We start from the raw sequence: 16,431 nt of genomic DNA on the forward strand, positions 1-16,431 counted from the left end.
TGCCATTTTAGAATACAAATTGATTTACCCCTTTCCAGTTTGGATGCCTTCTATTTCTTTTTCTTGCCTGAATACATTAGCTAGAACTTCTAGTACTATGTTGAATAAAGAGGAGAGTGTGAACATTTTTGTCTTATTGTCAATCTTATGTGGCTAGTTTTCAGTCTTACACCATCAGATGTGATTACTCTAGATTTTTTTTTTTTTTTTGCAGATGCCCTTTTTCAGATTGAGGAACTTCTATTCCTAGTTTGTTGACTTTATTTCTTTCTTTGTTTTTAAAGTAAACTCTGTGCCCAACATAGGGTTTGAACTCAAGACAGGGAGATCAAGAGTCACACGCTCTACGGACTGAGCCAGCCAGGCGCCAGACTATTTTTATTTTGAAAGANAAGAGTGTTGGGATTTGTTTAGCGCCTTTTCTCTATCTATTGAGATAATCCTGTGGTTTTGTCCTTTATTCTATTGATATGGTATGGCACATTAATTGATTTTTGGATGTCAGCCCACCTTGCGTTCCTAGGACAATTCCCAACTGGTTAGGACGCATCATCCTTTTTATATGCGGCTCCATTCGGTTTGCTAGTATTTTGCTGAGGAATCGCGAATCCGCACTCATAAGCATTGTTTCCTTTAGCTCTTTGGACACAATTATGATAGCCGTTCTGAAGTCTTTTCCGCTAAGTCCAACATCTGCATCCTCTCAAGGCCAGTTTCTATGAGCCTGGGTCTCCACTGCCTGTTTGTATGTCTCACTATTTTTTTGTTGCAAACTGTGCATTTCCACTGTAGCAACTCTGGAGACCGATCCAGACTGGCTCCAGGGTTTGTGGTCATTGTCGTTCAAGTCTGTATTTGTTGCGTGACTTGTCCAGACGAGTTCAGTAGGGTTCATTTCCCCCACAGTGTGCAGCTCTGATGTCTCCCCGGGGCTCTGGCATGTGTGCTGACACCCTGACTCCTTCTCCCGCCCCTGGGGATGACAGTGGTTTTAGTCAGGTTCTCTGACTCTTTTCCTTCTCTCCCTATCCAGCTTCTGGTTGGTTTGCCTTTATTGATATTACTCCTAGCTGTTAGCCTCCACTAATTGGCAAATGATTGCCCCAGTGCTTCTGACAATGCCCTGGGCCATAAATGGCTCCATGGTCTGATCCGATGGTCATTTTTTATTTATAATTTTCACCAGTTATGGTTGTTTCACTAGGGAGAATATCTAGGGAGCTCCTCGTGTTTCCATTCTGGAAGTGCTCTGACATTAGTTTTTAAAGTCAATGTGATGCAATTAAAACAGATGTAAGGTACAAAGAGTTATGCATATAGGATGATCGGGTCACAGAAATTATGTTATTTTCAGTAACAGAAAAAACCCTGAAAACTATTGAGCCATCTCTTTAGTTTAAAGAAAAGACGATTCTGTAAAAGGGTTTAAAAGGAACCTGGCATCCCATTAATCATATCTTTAGGAAAATTCTACTTCCTTTCTATAGATTGAGCTGCTCCAACAAGAATAATCAGAAGAGGTTGACCTTTATTTTCAGTCTTAATGAGCCTCACCTGTCTTGCAGTCAGGATCAAATATGAAAACTTGTTTGCCATGTTCTTTATGTCATCTAATAAATCCTGCTACGGTATTTCTGATGCCTTTTCCTCAATTGAGAATCAAATGGTACACAATGGAAAGTCAATGGTAGACACTGTGACCAAGTCTCCCACAGCCCATTTTCTTTCTGTTGGTGCTTACAAACACCCTCAGCTTTGGGTAAGCCTGCTGCCCTTAACCTAGCATCCTTCAGTGGTTACACTGAGCATGGGGTAATGTCATTAAAAGGAGAAAAAAAGCGTTCAAACTGCAAGTCCTGATCATTTGTCGGGGAGAGAGAGGGAACTTTGTGACCTGCAGAGATAAACGTTGAGCACTGGGCTCAATTAACCTGCTTTGGCTCACTGCAATAACTTTAATAGGAAAAATTAATTAACATGCAAATCCACAGGCTTAAAAGATTTAAAATATTTTGGCCAACATTTTCTCATTTTGTGATCACAAGAGTATTGTCCCAATGTGGAGCAAAAATAACCTGCTTGGGGCACCTCGGTGGCTCAGTTGGTTAAGCCTCTGCCTTTGGCTCAGGTCGGGATCCTAGGGTCGTGGAATTGAGCCCCACATCGGGCTCCCTGCTCAGCGGGGAGCCTGCTTCTCCCTCTCCAGCCCCTCGCTTGTGCTCTCTCTCTCTGTGTCAAATAAATAAAATAAAATCTTTTAAAAAATTAAAATAAAAAAAAAACTGCTTGGAAAATGGCAAATGAGATAATAAATAGTAGACCGAATAAATAAATAAAATCTTTAAAAAAATTAAAATTAAAAAACATGTTTGGAAAATGGCAAATGAGATAATAAATAGTAGACATGGGCCTCGTGAGATCATGTCTTAATATCACGTTGTTTTACGTAAGCTTCAAGAGCAGAAGCCTTGACCAAAATTCCTGATTGGAATCCTGACAGCTGAGGTTAGTGAGAGAGTCTGGTTTTTATTATGTTGATTAACCTTGCTGATTTAGAATGGAGAATACCCCCTTGAGTCCTTCTTCCCTCTTCTTCTATGCCCTCTCCCTGCCCCATTGACATGGCCTACTTCATCTCCAAGTCATCTGGGGACTCCCTTCACTCCAGCCTCACACACTTATTCCCATTATGTTTCCCAATCTCACTCCCGCACTACAGATAATGACATACAGCAGTTTTAGCCTTACTTATTTAAATGTCCTCACTTTGGGGCACCTGGCTGGCTCAGTCAGTAGAACATGCGACACTTGATCTTGGGGTTGTGAGTTCAAGGCCCACGTTAGGTGTAGAGATTACTTAAAAATAAAATCTTTAAAAAAATAAAATGTCTTCACTTTGACCTTAAAATAATTTTAAGATTCATGTCATACATTCCCTGACAATCACAGAAAAGGAAGCTCATTTATTTATGCCAATGACAACATAGCCCTGTCTCTTTACCTGTAGTATCCTCTGCTTAGTCTGCATGGTGTCCCAAACTCAGTCCCCACCAGTGGCCGACTCCCACTCTTTCTCTAAGAACCGTTTACAGCCTCTGCTCCACTAGGCCGTTAGGTACGCATTCTCTTCATTTTTCCTCTCTGTTTGTACTCTTGTTCCGCATTCTGTTTATATATCAAACATAGCACATCTCGCACAGTATCATAGTTTATGTTCTTGCATGTTTATAAGGCTGGAACTGTAATTGGTTCATCACTGTGTCCCCTGTACCTAGCCCATATCGGGTTCTCAATAATGTCTGTTGACACTGAACAATACCCCTTTGCTTCATTTTTCTTTCTTTTTTTTTTTTTAAGATTTTATTTATTTATTTGACAGAGAGAGAGAGACAGCCAGTGAGAGAGGGAACACAGCAGGGGGAGTGGGAGAGGAAGAAGCAGGCTCATAGCGGAGGAGCCTGATGTGGGACTCGATCCCATAACGCCGGGATCACGCCCTGAGCCGAAGGCAGATGCTTAACCGCTGTGCCACCCAGGCGCCCCTGCTACATTTTTCTTATCTGTAAGATAGGGAAAGACTTTTTTTTTTTTTTTTTTTTGAGAAGGATGGACCGGACTAATTATTTAAATCTTAAAATATAAAGCAGAACGATGTTAATACAACAACACATGAAAGAAGAGGTTTGTTTTAGTGAGCCATCAGTGGAGAGCTCCATTAAGTGGAGGAGTCAGTAATGCAAAAAATTATACAACATTTACTTAATGAAAGTTGCTGCATACTCCAAGAAGTCTAAGGAATCTCAGCATAATTAACTCCTATAAGGTTAATTGGTGTCAGGCACTGTTGTCTCCTTTTCAAGAAAGGTATGACCCAGGTAGAATGTCAGGACATATACCAATAAAGAGGGGGAAAAAACCCAAAGAGCAAGCTGTGTGCCAAAAAGTGATAAAGAGTAATTGCAACAGCTCACGAACCCTGCCTCGTCTTCTTTGGGAGCCAGAAGAACCCACTGGTGACTGGCTAGATCGAAAGGCACAAAGTTGACTAGTAAAACAAAACATGTTGAAAGAGCCTCCATCAACACATAGAAACTTCGTTTAGAAGTGTCATTGTCTCATGATGTTTGCATACCCAGGATGCTGTCACTAACGGCAATCAACCATTAAATGTAAACTCCCCTCCAATTTGAAAAAGCAAACCTGTTCTTGAGGCTGGCACATTCAATTGAAAATGTAAACTTTATCTAATAAACTCTCGCTGCTCCAGCCGCTCACTCACCCCAGCACTGGCCTTTTCAATGACCCAGTTCTTTCTCACATCCTCTAGAGTCAACCCCTCTCCCCAGCACAGACAACCCCTCTCCCCTGCCACAGACGCCTCACTCATTTTCTCTGCAGCCTCCACCCACTTCCTATTGGACTCAAATACTTTCATATTGAATTTCTGCTGACCTTGAATTAAACCATAGTCTATTTTGGGCCACAGAGAAATCAGAGGAAAAAGCAGGGCTCGCAATGTATAATGATTTCTGGCTGCTTAATCACACATACAATGTCAATGGGAACAGCACTCCAGAGATAAAGCTGACAGTTAGTTCATCTGCACACTGGGCTTATCATCCTGCAACTGGAGCAGGAGATACTTCCCGGAATCGCTATGGCTTCTTCTTCCAGATAATAACAAATTACGCATCGGTCCATAATTAAATCAGCAAAGCGCTCCGGACACAGAGACTTTTACAGCAAAGCTACTATCTTCATTAGGTGCCTTGAGAGCAGGAATCTTACCTTGTAAGTTCTTTTGGCATTTAGAAAATTCTAGGTATTTAACATATATTAAATTATTTAATATTTAAATTTTACATTGGTTCATGTCCACTTAAATACTAACATTAATCTCAGTGAAAGAGGAAGGAAGCTGGCACCACCAAACCAGCAGAGCGAGTCTATTTGCTGTTTGCCTTAAAGCTGTGAAAGCTGTGGCCTAAGAAGTTAGTTCAGCTTGCTGAGCAATCTATTTACTCAAGTCAAACACAGCTTGTAAGGAAGTGACTCTGATTGGAACATGGAACCTTTCAATTCGAGTCGTGGGTTAGGAGAGTTTACTAGCTAGAACTTACTTGTATCATCTAATTCAGTCTTCTGAAACTTTAACAGGCATACAGATTAAAAGGAGTTTTTATTACAGTGCACATTCTGATTTAAAAAGGTATAGAATGGGACCCAGATTCTGCATTTCAAACCAGCTTTCGTGGGATGCTTATGCTGCTGATCCGCTGATGAGTTTGAGGAGCTAAAGGTCTGGGCCTTGTTTTGCAAGTGAAGTCCAGAGAAGTGAGATGACAATGATTTTTATCATTGCTTCGGAGCTTTTCATTCATGAGCATAATTTTAAAATACTGTGAATTTGAAACAGGGAATGAGTGATTTCTGGCAGATGAAGAAAAAAATTACCTTCCCCAAATTCTTAGTTTTGTTTTTTCTTTTTCTTTTTTCTTTGTTTGTTTTCCATGATCTAACCACATGTGAAAATGCTGTTGGGATTTGTTGTAATTAGAGAAACACTTTAACCCACACATAATTTGTTTTTCATCACAATCAATTAATAGGCTCACTGTATTCCCAAAGATGCATGACATTATACTGAGTATCATCTCCCGACATACTCATTCTTTCTCGTTTAGCAACCTTTTATTTAGTCTTAATTTAAAATTTTAAATCAGGTGGGCGCCTGGGTGGCTCAGTTGGTTAAGCATTTGCCTTTGACTCAGGTCAAGATCTCCCAGTCCTGAGATGGAACCTGCATCGGGGCTCCACTGCTCAGTTGGGAATCTGCTTCTCCTTCTCGCTCTGCCCCTCCACCTTCTTGTGCTCTCCCTCTCTCTCTCTCAAACAAACCCATAAAATCTTTAAAAATAAAACAAAATTTTATTTATTTATTTTTTTAAAGATTTTATTTATTTATTTGACAGAGATAGAGACAGCCAGCGAGAGAGGGAACACAAGCAGGGGGAGTGGGAGAGGAAGAAGCAGGCTCATTAGTGGAAGAGCCTGATGTGGGGCTCGATCCCATGATGCCAGGATCACGCCCTGAGCCGAAGGCAGAGGCTTAACCGCTGTGCCACCCAGGCGCCCCATAAAACAAAATTTTAAATTGGGATGCCTGGCTGGCTCAGTCAGTAGAGCATGCAACCCTTGATCTTGGGGTTGTGAGTTCGAGGTCCATTTGGGCATAGAGGTTACCTAAAAAAACAAAATCTTAATAAAATAAAATAAAATAAACCCAAACAGTTGAAAGATTTTTTTTTTTAATTTTATTTATTTATTCGACAGAGATAGACACAGCCAGCGAGAGAGGGAACACAAGCAGGGGGAGTGGGAGAGGAAGAAGCAGGCTCATAGCGGAGGAGCCTGATGTGGGGCTCGATCCCACAACGCCGGGATCACGCCCTGAGCCGAAGGCAGACGCTTAACCGCTGTGCCACCCAGGCGCCCCTGTTGAAAGATTTTGGTTATGTCCTGCAAGTCACTATTCAATATGAGGCTAGATTATTCCATCTTCTTTCTCCATCTCATAACTAGAAAGCAAGTTTGAGATAAGAAGAGAAACAGGATGTCTTTCTCTACTTTCTGACTCAGTACTTTGAAACTACCACTCAGAGTTCCCTTGAGAGTTAGTTTAATTTACTCAGTTCTTGGGGGAATTCTATTTTTTATCATTTTAATAGAATTTTAGAACTTTAATAGTAATATTAAGAAATACTTAAATATATTTATGCACCAATTATTGGGCTGCTAGTCTCTCCATTCCTTCAAGAAAGCAAGTAGAGAGGCACTGGAAAATTTCCAAATAAGAGAAGGTGCTTTTTCCTTAGAGCCTATTACCCTGGCCATCTGAGTAAGCTGCCTTATTATCTGTGGAAGGGGGGGAAACAGAATGACACTTAGGCCAACTAGCTTCTTATTTTAAACATGAGTTATTTAAATGGACGAATAATATCAAGAAACATGTACTGCATGTTCCCTAGACACAAGGCTCTAGATTTCATACAATAACATATAAAATCCAGTTTTGGCCTCTAAGGCGAGTTGGAGCAGACTACTTAGGAAGGTCACACATAAACCTGCGATAAGTAACAATTCAAGATTATGTGACAATCGAAAGCAATAGGGCAGTACAGAAGAAATTGCTAATCTTGTGAAGAGCAAGTCTGATCCATAGAAATCCAGAGAAAGGAGTAATTATGTACAGCGAGGGTGGAGGAATTTTGTTTTCAATCTCTGATAGCAGTTATCTCAGAAGATAAGTGTGGTATAAAACAGAAGCAGTTGTCTTTCATCTGGAAGGGAATTTCTCAAGGACTAACTGAAAAAATGCTTTATCAAGGACTCACTGAAAAAATCCTTTGTTAACTGGTAATAGAATGTAATTTCAAAGGGACCTGAGTCCCTTGGCAAATTTACATAAGATAGGCCACAAGTTGCTATGCAGCCTTTCAAGGCCTGCTTTTTCTTATTGGAAAATGAGGTCCGTGATCTCCAAGACCAGTTCCAGCCTAGAATTGTAGGATTCTGGGATCTCTTGGACCCTTTTGGGTTTGAAAAATTCACTGGACTGTGAACTTTCTTTATGTATTAAATTTCCCCAGCACCCAGCAAAGTCTCTGGCACTTGGTACTTGTTGGTTGACACTAGGAATCTTCAACCAATTTTTCATTCTTTGATTCGTTGCTGAGGGTTTACTATGTCATAGTCCCATGCCAGACATGGAGGTAGGAATACAAAAAAACTTGCTCCCAAGTTCACAGTACAGATATGTGATATGTGTCAACATTTATTTAAAAACATGTGGCAAGGGGGAGTTCCTGGGGGGCTCAGTCGGTTAAGCATCTGCCTTCCGCTCAGGTCATGATCCCAGGGTCCTGGGATTGAGCCCCATATCAGGCTCCCTGCTCAGTGGGGAGTCTGTTTCTCCCTCTCCCACTGCCCTGCCCCTCCTACCCGTACTCTCTCTCTCTGCCTCTCAAATAAATAAAATATTTTTAAAAAAATGTGGTAAGAGCCAAGCCATTTAAATGCAGGGAAATAATTGTTGTTGTTTTTGTTTTTAACAAATGATGCCGGAACAGTTGGATATCCATGTACAAAAAAATGAAGTTGGACCCCTACCCAAACCATTTACAAAAATTAACTTAAAACGGATTAAAGATCTAAATGTAAGAGCTAAACTCTTAGAAGAAAACATAGTAGATCTTTATGACCTAAGATTAGGCAGTGGTTTCTTAGATTGACACCAGAAACACAAATAACAAAAGAAAAAAATAAATTGAACTTCATCAAAATTAAAAACACTGGTCTTTCTTTCTTTCTTTCTTTCTTTCTTTCTTTCTACAGAAAGAGAGGGCACACAAGGGTTGGGGGTGAGGAGGGGAGGGGCGGAGGTAGAGAGAGAGAATCTTAAGCAGACTCCATGCCCAGCACAGAGCCTGATGGGGGGCTTGATCCCACAACCCTAAAATCATGAGTCAGATGCTTAACTGAGCCGGTGCCCCCCAAAATACTGGTATTTCAAAGGACGCCATCAATGGGTGCCTAGGTGGCACAGTCGGTTAAGCAGCTGGCTTCGGGCTGCTGCTCCCTCTGAGCTCCTGTAAGGCTTGTGTTCTTTCTCTCTCTCGCTCACTCTCTCTCTCAAATAAATAAATAAAATCGTAAACAAAAAAACAAAAAACAAAGGATACCATCAAGAAAGTGAAAAATCGTCCCACAGAATGTGAGAATATATTTGCCAATCATGTACCTGATAAGGTGCTAGTATTCAGATTGCTTAATGATCATGGAGTTTCTTTTAGAGTGATGAAAATATTCTGAAATTAGATAGTGGTGATAGTTATACAACATTTTGAATATACACTGAGTTGTACACTTTATTTTAATTATTTTATTTTTTCAAGTAAACTCTACCCCCAACATGGGGCTGGAACTCATGACCCTGAGATCAGGTGTCCCATGCTCTACCATTGGAGCCTGCCAGGGGCCCCATGAGTTATAACTCTAAGCAGATGGATTTTATATTATGTGAATTGTAGCTCAATTAAAAATATAAGTACTCACAGAGGAGTATAAACAGAGTACTACGCAGCTAACTACATCTGAGAGAGGCAGTGTAGGCCAAAGGAAGAAAACGTTGAGGGGAATCTGAAGGATAATGCCAGATGACAACAGTGGATGGAGAGAGTCAGCCATACTGAAAAGGCCAGAACATGGATCTTGGAGTTGGACTTTGGCTCCAAAGCTAGTCCTGCCATACACTAGCTGTGTGACCTTGGACGAGGTTACTTAATCCCGCTAAAATGAATATTCTCATCAGCAAAATGGAGGAACCTATTTCATGGGTTTGTTGTGCAAATTAGATAGGGTACTGTATGCAGAGCACTCAGTAAGTATTCAACAGCATAGCCTTGTCTTTCTCCCCTCAACCTCTTATTGCTATTTTAGGTGGAATTAACGTGGAGGGTAAAGGCAGAGCAGGGAAAAGCCCTACCTTGTATCTGAATGGCAAGAAGTTCAGTGAGGCTTAAGTATAAAGGGAGTTGGAAGCAGAGGAAGGCATTTTTGAGTCAGAAAATAGAGACTGTAAGCCAAAGAAGGCGCCTTGAACTTGGTCCTATGATTTAGTTCTACATCTTGCGGAAGTTTTAGGGAAGAAGAATGTGAAAATGTTGGTTCTTTAGATGAGATCAGAGGGAAGGGTGGCCCAGAGTACACAAGAATGGTCACTCTGGGACCTTAGGAGAGGATGTAGGTTTTTAACTTCATTAAGTGTAAACCAAATGCCTGAATATTAGAAGCACTTTATGTGGCCTATTTACTGATGAATTGTTAATAACGATTTGATGTCAGATTTTCTTTTTTTTTTTTTTTTTAAAGATTTATTTCAGAGAAAGAGAGAATGCAAGCCCGGGTTGGGGAGGGGGCAGAGTTAGAGGGAGAGGGGAAACAGACTCCCCACTGCGCTCTGGTCTGGTGATGGGGGCTCAATTTCCCCGACGGGGAGATTATGACTTGACCTGAAAACCAAGAGTCCAATGGCTTAACCGACTGAGTCACCAGGCGCCCCTTGATGACAGACTTTCTATATTTTAATTGCTTGTTTTGGTTAAGTATTGTGATAAAACCAAATCTTAGATGATTCCAGCAAAAAACGTGCTTATTGTAGGAAGCTACAATCTCCTGAGCAGTACAGGGCAAAACTGAAAGACTTGGCTCTATTTTTGACTCAAGCAGGTTATGTAACTTGCTGTGAATTTATTTCCCTTTCAGAGAATAGATGATGACAACGTTAGCCTGACTGATTTCAAAATATTATGAAAATAAATAAACATTTCAAAGCTCTTTGAAGTTCATTGATGGAAAGTACCCTTCAAATCTGAAATTTCCCTATATAAATAGACAGTGAATTATTATTCTTTTCCTGAATCAATTTTTAGTGTTCCCTCCTCTGATCTTGCCCTTGAACATTTCTACAATTACAACAACAAAAAACCTTCTGAAAAAGTCCCTGCAGTGCATTTCGGTAAGAGTAAATTCTAAACACATGTGCTTAACGCACTGCAGTTACTAAACACTTTTACAAACACAATCACATTTACATTAATTGATTTCTCGCAACAAGCTCATCTGGTAAAGATGACTGTTATCTGTGCTTTACTGTTGATGAACTTGGTGTGCGGAGAGGTTAAATGAATTGCCTAGGAGCACCCAGCTAGACATGAGCAGGACCAGCGCTTAAGACTTAACCAGCTAGGCTCTGCCTATCTTCCTGCATTGAACAAAGACTCTCACAGACGGACAGATAGACACACAAATATTTAATTTCCTACAGAATGTTCCATACCTCTTATGAAGAATAGGCTGCTTCTGGGCTCTTAAATACTATATTGAGACAGAGGTAATTTATTTGTAGATTAAATAGTGTAGTATTGGCTAAGAGAGATTTGTCTGCTTTTAAATGTTTTAATTTATTTCCATAAAACTATTTCAAATAAATAACCCAAGCATTACTCAAAGGAATATGTCAATATTACACAAATTATTTGAATAAACTATATGTATTAAATCATCATAGCAGAAATTATTCTGAAATCAGTGTATATCATAGTATGCTTTGCATAAATATATAGTGTACTTAAAATACCACATAGTAATCAGGGTTTGTAGTTAATCTGAAGAATTTGATCAGGGAATGAATTTCATAATACATAAATTGGAAATGTATTAATCATGCTTTTTATTTTGTGTATTTTGTGAGATTTTGCCATTTTGGTGGCCTTTGTGACAGAGGAGCCCTTCCAGGGCTGGCTAATTCCTAGAGACAGCAGGTGACTCCCCTGCGACTGTGCCTTTCATATGCAAACCAACCCCCCCAAAGTCTATATCCCCAACTACCTCCATTATCTCACTCATATACAAGCCACTATTTCCCCTGCTCTAAACTACTCCAGGGCCAGACATTGGACAAGTGGAGACCACCATTATAGACAAGAGCCTGCCAACACGATTCCAACTATCCAATCCCAAATTTGCTCAAACTTTCTTGTACTGCCTTGTCCATTCCTTCCTGCAGAAACCACAATACATGCTCTGGGCCTTGCTTTCTCTTTCACTCCTTCGGCGTCCCACCTGGCTGGTGCTTCCCACGTGACCGTGCACAGTATGGCATGCCCCCTCCCCGTGGAAACTGTAAAAATAAACTCTTCTTTCAAAGGAGTTGTCTCTGGGTCTGTCACCTTGCCATACCTAATTAAAACAAATCTCAGGTACAAATCAAGACAACTACGGTATTGTTCCTTAACTAAGAGTAAATAAAGACTGGGAAAAAAAAAAAAAAAAGGAAGGCAATGCTCTATCCATCATGTATAGGAAATGAAAGATCAAATATACTTTTTTTTGGTGCATTACTTATATGTTTATTTATTCTTCCAACATTTATTTATTAAGAGCTTACTGTGTATGTGCCTGGCACCGTGTTATGCACCGAATGTCCAGTAAAGAATGAAACAGGTTTAGTCTCTGTCCTTGTGAGAGTCAGTTTGGAGAGAAAAGATAGGCAAGAAAACAAGTGAACAAACGCATAATTACAAACTGTGGGACATGCTCTGAGCAACAGAGATATTGTGTAGTTACAGAGAATAACAGTGGGGAGAACTCTATAAATTCTTCGGGAAAAATTTATCCAAATAAATAGCACTTGTGCAGTGAATTAAAGGGAAACGAGGGACTAGATTTGAAAAGTGTGGGAAAAAATATTCTAGGGTTGTGTGGAAGGTCCCGAGGTAAGCCTAGTTTGGCATGTTTGAGGAACTGGGAGGAAATGAGGCATGCTGACATGGAGATATATCGTGATGCAAAAAAAGTTGCTTCCAGGTACGTATAGTCCAATACCATTTCTGACAAAAGAGATATATACACTTACACGTATGTCAGTGCAGAGAAAATCACAATAAGAATATACAATAGGCTGTTAATAATGATTATTTTGGGGCATAGAAAGCATGGATTTACAGTGGACTTTTACTTTCTACTTCATATATATTTCTGCATTATTTAAATTTTTACCCAATTTGTAGTCCAGATTTACTGAAGATAAATATTAAAATTAAATTTTGCATCTTTGGATGCTTCTGCCACATAACTTTTCCCCAACTTTTCATCCCTGCTCACAAGCTTTGCTTATTCCCTATTATGTATTTTGTTCTGCCTCCTGGGGGTATTTTATATAATTATGAAAGCCTATCTCTCATAAATAGGACATTACAGTTAAGATTTAATGTGAAGGGGCTCAGTCAGTTAAGCGTCTGCCTTCGGCTTGGGTCATGATACCAGGGACCTGGTCTGATTTCTGCATCAGGCTCCCTGCTTCTCCCTCCCTCCCTTCTCCCTCTGCCTGCCACCCCCCTGCTTGCTCTCTCTCTCTCTTTCTCTTTCCCTCTCTCTGTCAAACAAATAAATAAAAATCTTTTTAAAAAAAAGATTGAATATGATGGACGCCTGAGTGTCTGCCTTCGGCTTGGGTCACAATTCCAGGGGCCTGGGATAAGAATCCCACATGGGGCTCCTTGCTTGCAGGTAACCTGCTTCTCCCTTTGCCTGCTGCTCCCCATGCTTGTGCTTGCTCTCTCTCTCTCTGACAAATAAATAGATAAAATATTGAAGAAAATTAAAAAATTAAAAAGAGATTTAAGATGAAATCGATATGACACTGTTTAATACATTAGGAGCATATGGGCAAAAAGCTATTCTCAGATACGAACACTAAATATTTTAAATACAGCTTATGCAAATTAAAAAATGTATAATGCTAACTAACTTTCAAAAGTAAGAACTGCCTCATAATTTTTAAAAATGCATAACCTTTGGAAGTAGGATAGGAAGATTATTTTCCTTTACTTTCAAAATAATAATAGTGTGTGACAAAATAAAAAAGTGAGCAATCATAACAGCTATGCTTAGTGAGCATTTATTATGTGCTACCGTTTATATACATTATTTCATATTTATTTAATTTTTCTTCTTTTAAATATTTTATTTTCAAGTAATCTCTACACCCAATGTGGGGCTGAACTCACAACCCTGAGATCAAGCGTTACATGCTCTACTGACTGAGCCAGCCAGATGCCGTCCCCATTTTTAGTTACCTCCTGCAATAACTTTGGGGTTAATATCCCCATTTTTCAGATCAGGAAACCCATAATTAGAGAGGGTAAGTAATTTCATTCATTTGATAAATATTTATTGAGCACATAATGTTTTAAGAATTAGGAATACAGGGGCGCCTGGGTAGCGCAGTCGTTAGGCGTCTGCCTTCGGCTCAGGGCGTGATCCCGGTGTTCCGGGATCGAGTCCCACATCGGGCTCCTCTGCTGGGAGCCTGCTTCTTCCTCTCCCACTCCCCTGCTGTGTTCCCTTTCTCGCTGGCTGCCTATCTCTATCAAATAAATAAATAAATAATCTTTAAAAAAAAAAGAATTAGGAATACAGCAGGGAACAAAACAATAAAACATGGAGCTTACCACCTGCAAGTTGAGGGGTGTCATAAACAAACAAATGTGTACACAACATCATGTCGGATGCATTCCAGTGTTATGGAGAAAAGTAGGATAAAGGAAAGAAAGTGATGAGAAACATTCCCAGCCGCAGAAGTAGGAAGTGCAAAGGAGGAAAAGCAAAACAAGGAGTCCAGTGTAGCTGGAGCAGAAGAACAAGAGAAAACTCTGGGCTCGCTTGCTTGTTTCCTTCCTCCCTTCCTTCCTTCCTTCCTTCCTTCCCTCCCTCCCTCCTTCCCTCCTTCCTTCCTTCCTTCCTTCCTTCCTTCCTTCCTTCCCTCTTCCTAAGATGTATTTATTTATTTTAGAGAGAGAGAGAGAGTGCAAAGGGAGAGAGAGACAGTCTTAAGCAGACTCATGCTGAGTGTGGAGACTGACATGGGGCTTGAGCTTACTTACCATCCTGAGATCAGGACCCTGAGCCAAAACCAGAAGTTGGACCCTTAACCAACTGTGCCACCCCGGTGACCCTCTTCTTAGTGTGATGTGAAGCCATTGGAGGAATTGAGCAGGGCTGTGACGTGATCTGATGTAAAGTTTTAAAAGCTTACTTACTGTGTGGAAAATAGGCTGTAGAGGAACAAGACTGGAAGCTGGGTGACCTGTCTGGAACCCTATTGCAGTCGTCCAGGAAAGAGATGACGGTGGCGGGGCCTGTGCAGGTAACAGCAGAGGCGGTGACAAGTGTCAGATTCGGTGTGTATCTTGATGATCTCATGCATGTTCATGATGGTGCGGCCAGGGATGAGGTGATATTTTGAAGGTGGAGCTCACAGGATTACAAGAGGTCACACAGCTCGTGAGTGGTGGAGTCATTCTTCAAATCTAAGTTTGTCTGATTGACAGCCATGCTTCTAACGACAATTCTAGGCACTACAGTGCTAAATGACTAAAGTGTAAAGGCAGAATGGAAAGTACATAGTATTTTAAGTGTTTATTGAGCACCTCTATACTTGAAGTAAGGCTTTATGGCACAACACATGAAAACTCTGGACTGGGCTGATGGGAGATCGAGGTTCAAACTCTGCTTTGCCTTTGATTCTTCATCAGCTTGGGTCACATGACGTCTAATGTCCCTTTTAGCTTTATTGCTCTGTTTCCACTACTGAACACCTGGGGAAACACAGCTGACTGGGTATGGTGCTGCCCACAGGTGTACAAGGGAAGATAACATGGATTAGCATATGATTAGCATACTGATTACCGCTAGAGCAGATGAGAGGCTGCAGGACTAGAGACCGTCTTTTCAGTTTCAACACTATTTGGCTTAGTAAAAGTATTTGCTTTTAGGAGATTACTTTCAAAGAAAAGAGAAAGCAGGTCTATATATTGCTGTCATTCTAATTTTCAGGATATACTAGAATTTTACACCTCATTCATCCAAATATTCAAGCATTTATTCCCTCAACAAGCATTTAAAACCTGTTGAGTGTCAGGCATACTCAATAACATTTATTGAGCAAATTTAGGTGAAGGGAGACCACGAGAAAAAGTTAAAAAATAAACAAGAGGACTTTTTTAGACTTTACACTTGGCCTTTTAAGGCTTCACAACAATCTTTTTTTTTTTTTTTTAAGATTTTATTTATTTATTTGAGAGCGAGAGCGAGAGGGAGAGGGAGAGAGCACGAGTGGGGTGAGGGGCAGAGGGAGAAGCAGAGTCCCCACTGAGCAGGAAGCCCAATGTGGGACTCCTGGATCATGACCTGAGCTGAAGGCAGACGCTTAACTGAGCCATCCTGGCGCCCCAAGACTTCACAACAATCTTACAAGGTGCTGTTGCCCCTTTCTTTTCCGTCTGATAAAACTCAAACCTGAAAGAGTGTAATCATTTGCCCAAGGGGGCTCACGTGGTAAGGGAGTGAACCCAGTCTTCAGATCTGGGTCTGCTGGATTTTTTTGTCTCCCCACACGGGATCCTATGAGAGTGATCACGGTCTAGTTGGGCCATGGGACAGTGTGTGAGCTGTACTAACCACCCGGAAAGTGTCCGGCAAGGGGGGGTGTCAGTGATCTACAACAGAGGTCAGCAAACTCTCTCTGTCAAGGGCCACATAGTGAGCAGATTCTTTTTTTTTTTTTTAAGATTTTATTTATTTATTTGACAGAGAGAGAGACAGCCAGTGAGAGAGGGAGCACAAGCAGGGGGAGTGGGAGAGGAAGAAGCAGGCTCATAGCGGAGGAGCCCGATGTGGGGCTCGATCCCATAACGCCGGGATCACTCCCTGAGCCGAAGGCAGACGCTTAACCACTGTGCCACCCAGGTGCCCCTAGTGAGCAGATTCTTATATTGTCTGTTGCAGCCACTCAGTCCTGCCCTTGTAGCA

The sequence above is a fragment of the Ursus maritimus genome, unplaced genomic scaffold, assembly GCF_017311325.1.
Source record: "Ursus maritimus isolate PB19 unplaced genomic scaffold, ASM1731132v1 scaffold_4, whole genome shotgun sequence".
In the NCBI taxonomy this organism is placed as follows: domain Eukaryota; kingdom Metazoa; phylum Chordata; class Mammalia; order Carnivora; family Ursidae; genus Ursus; species Ursus maritimus.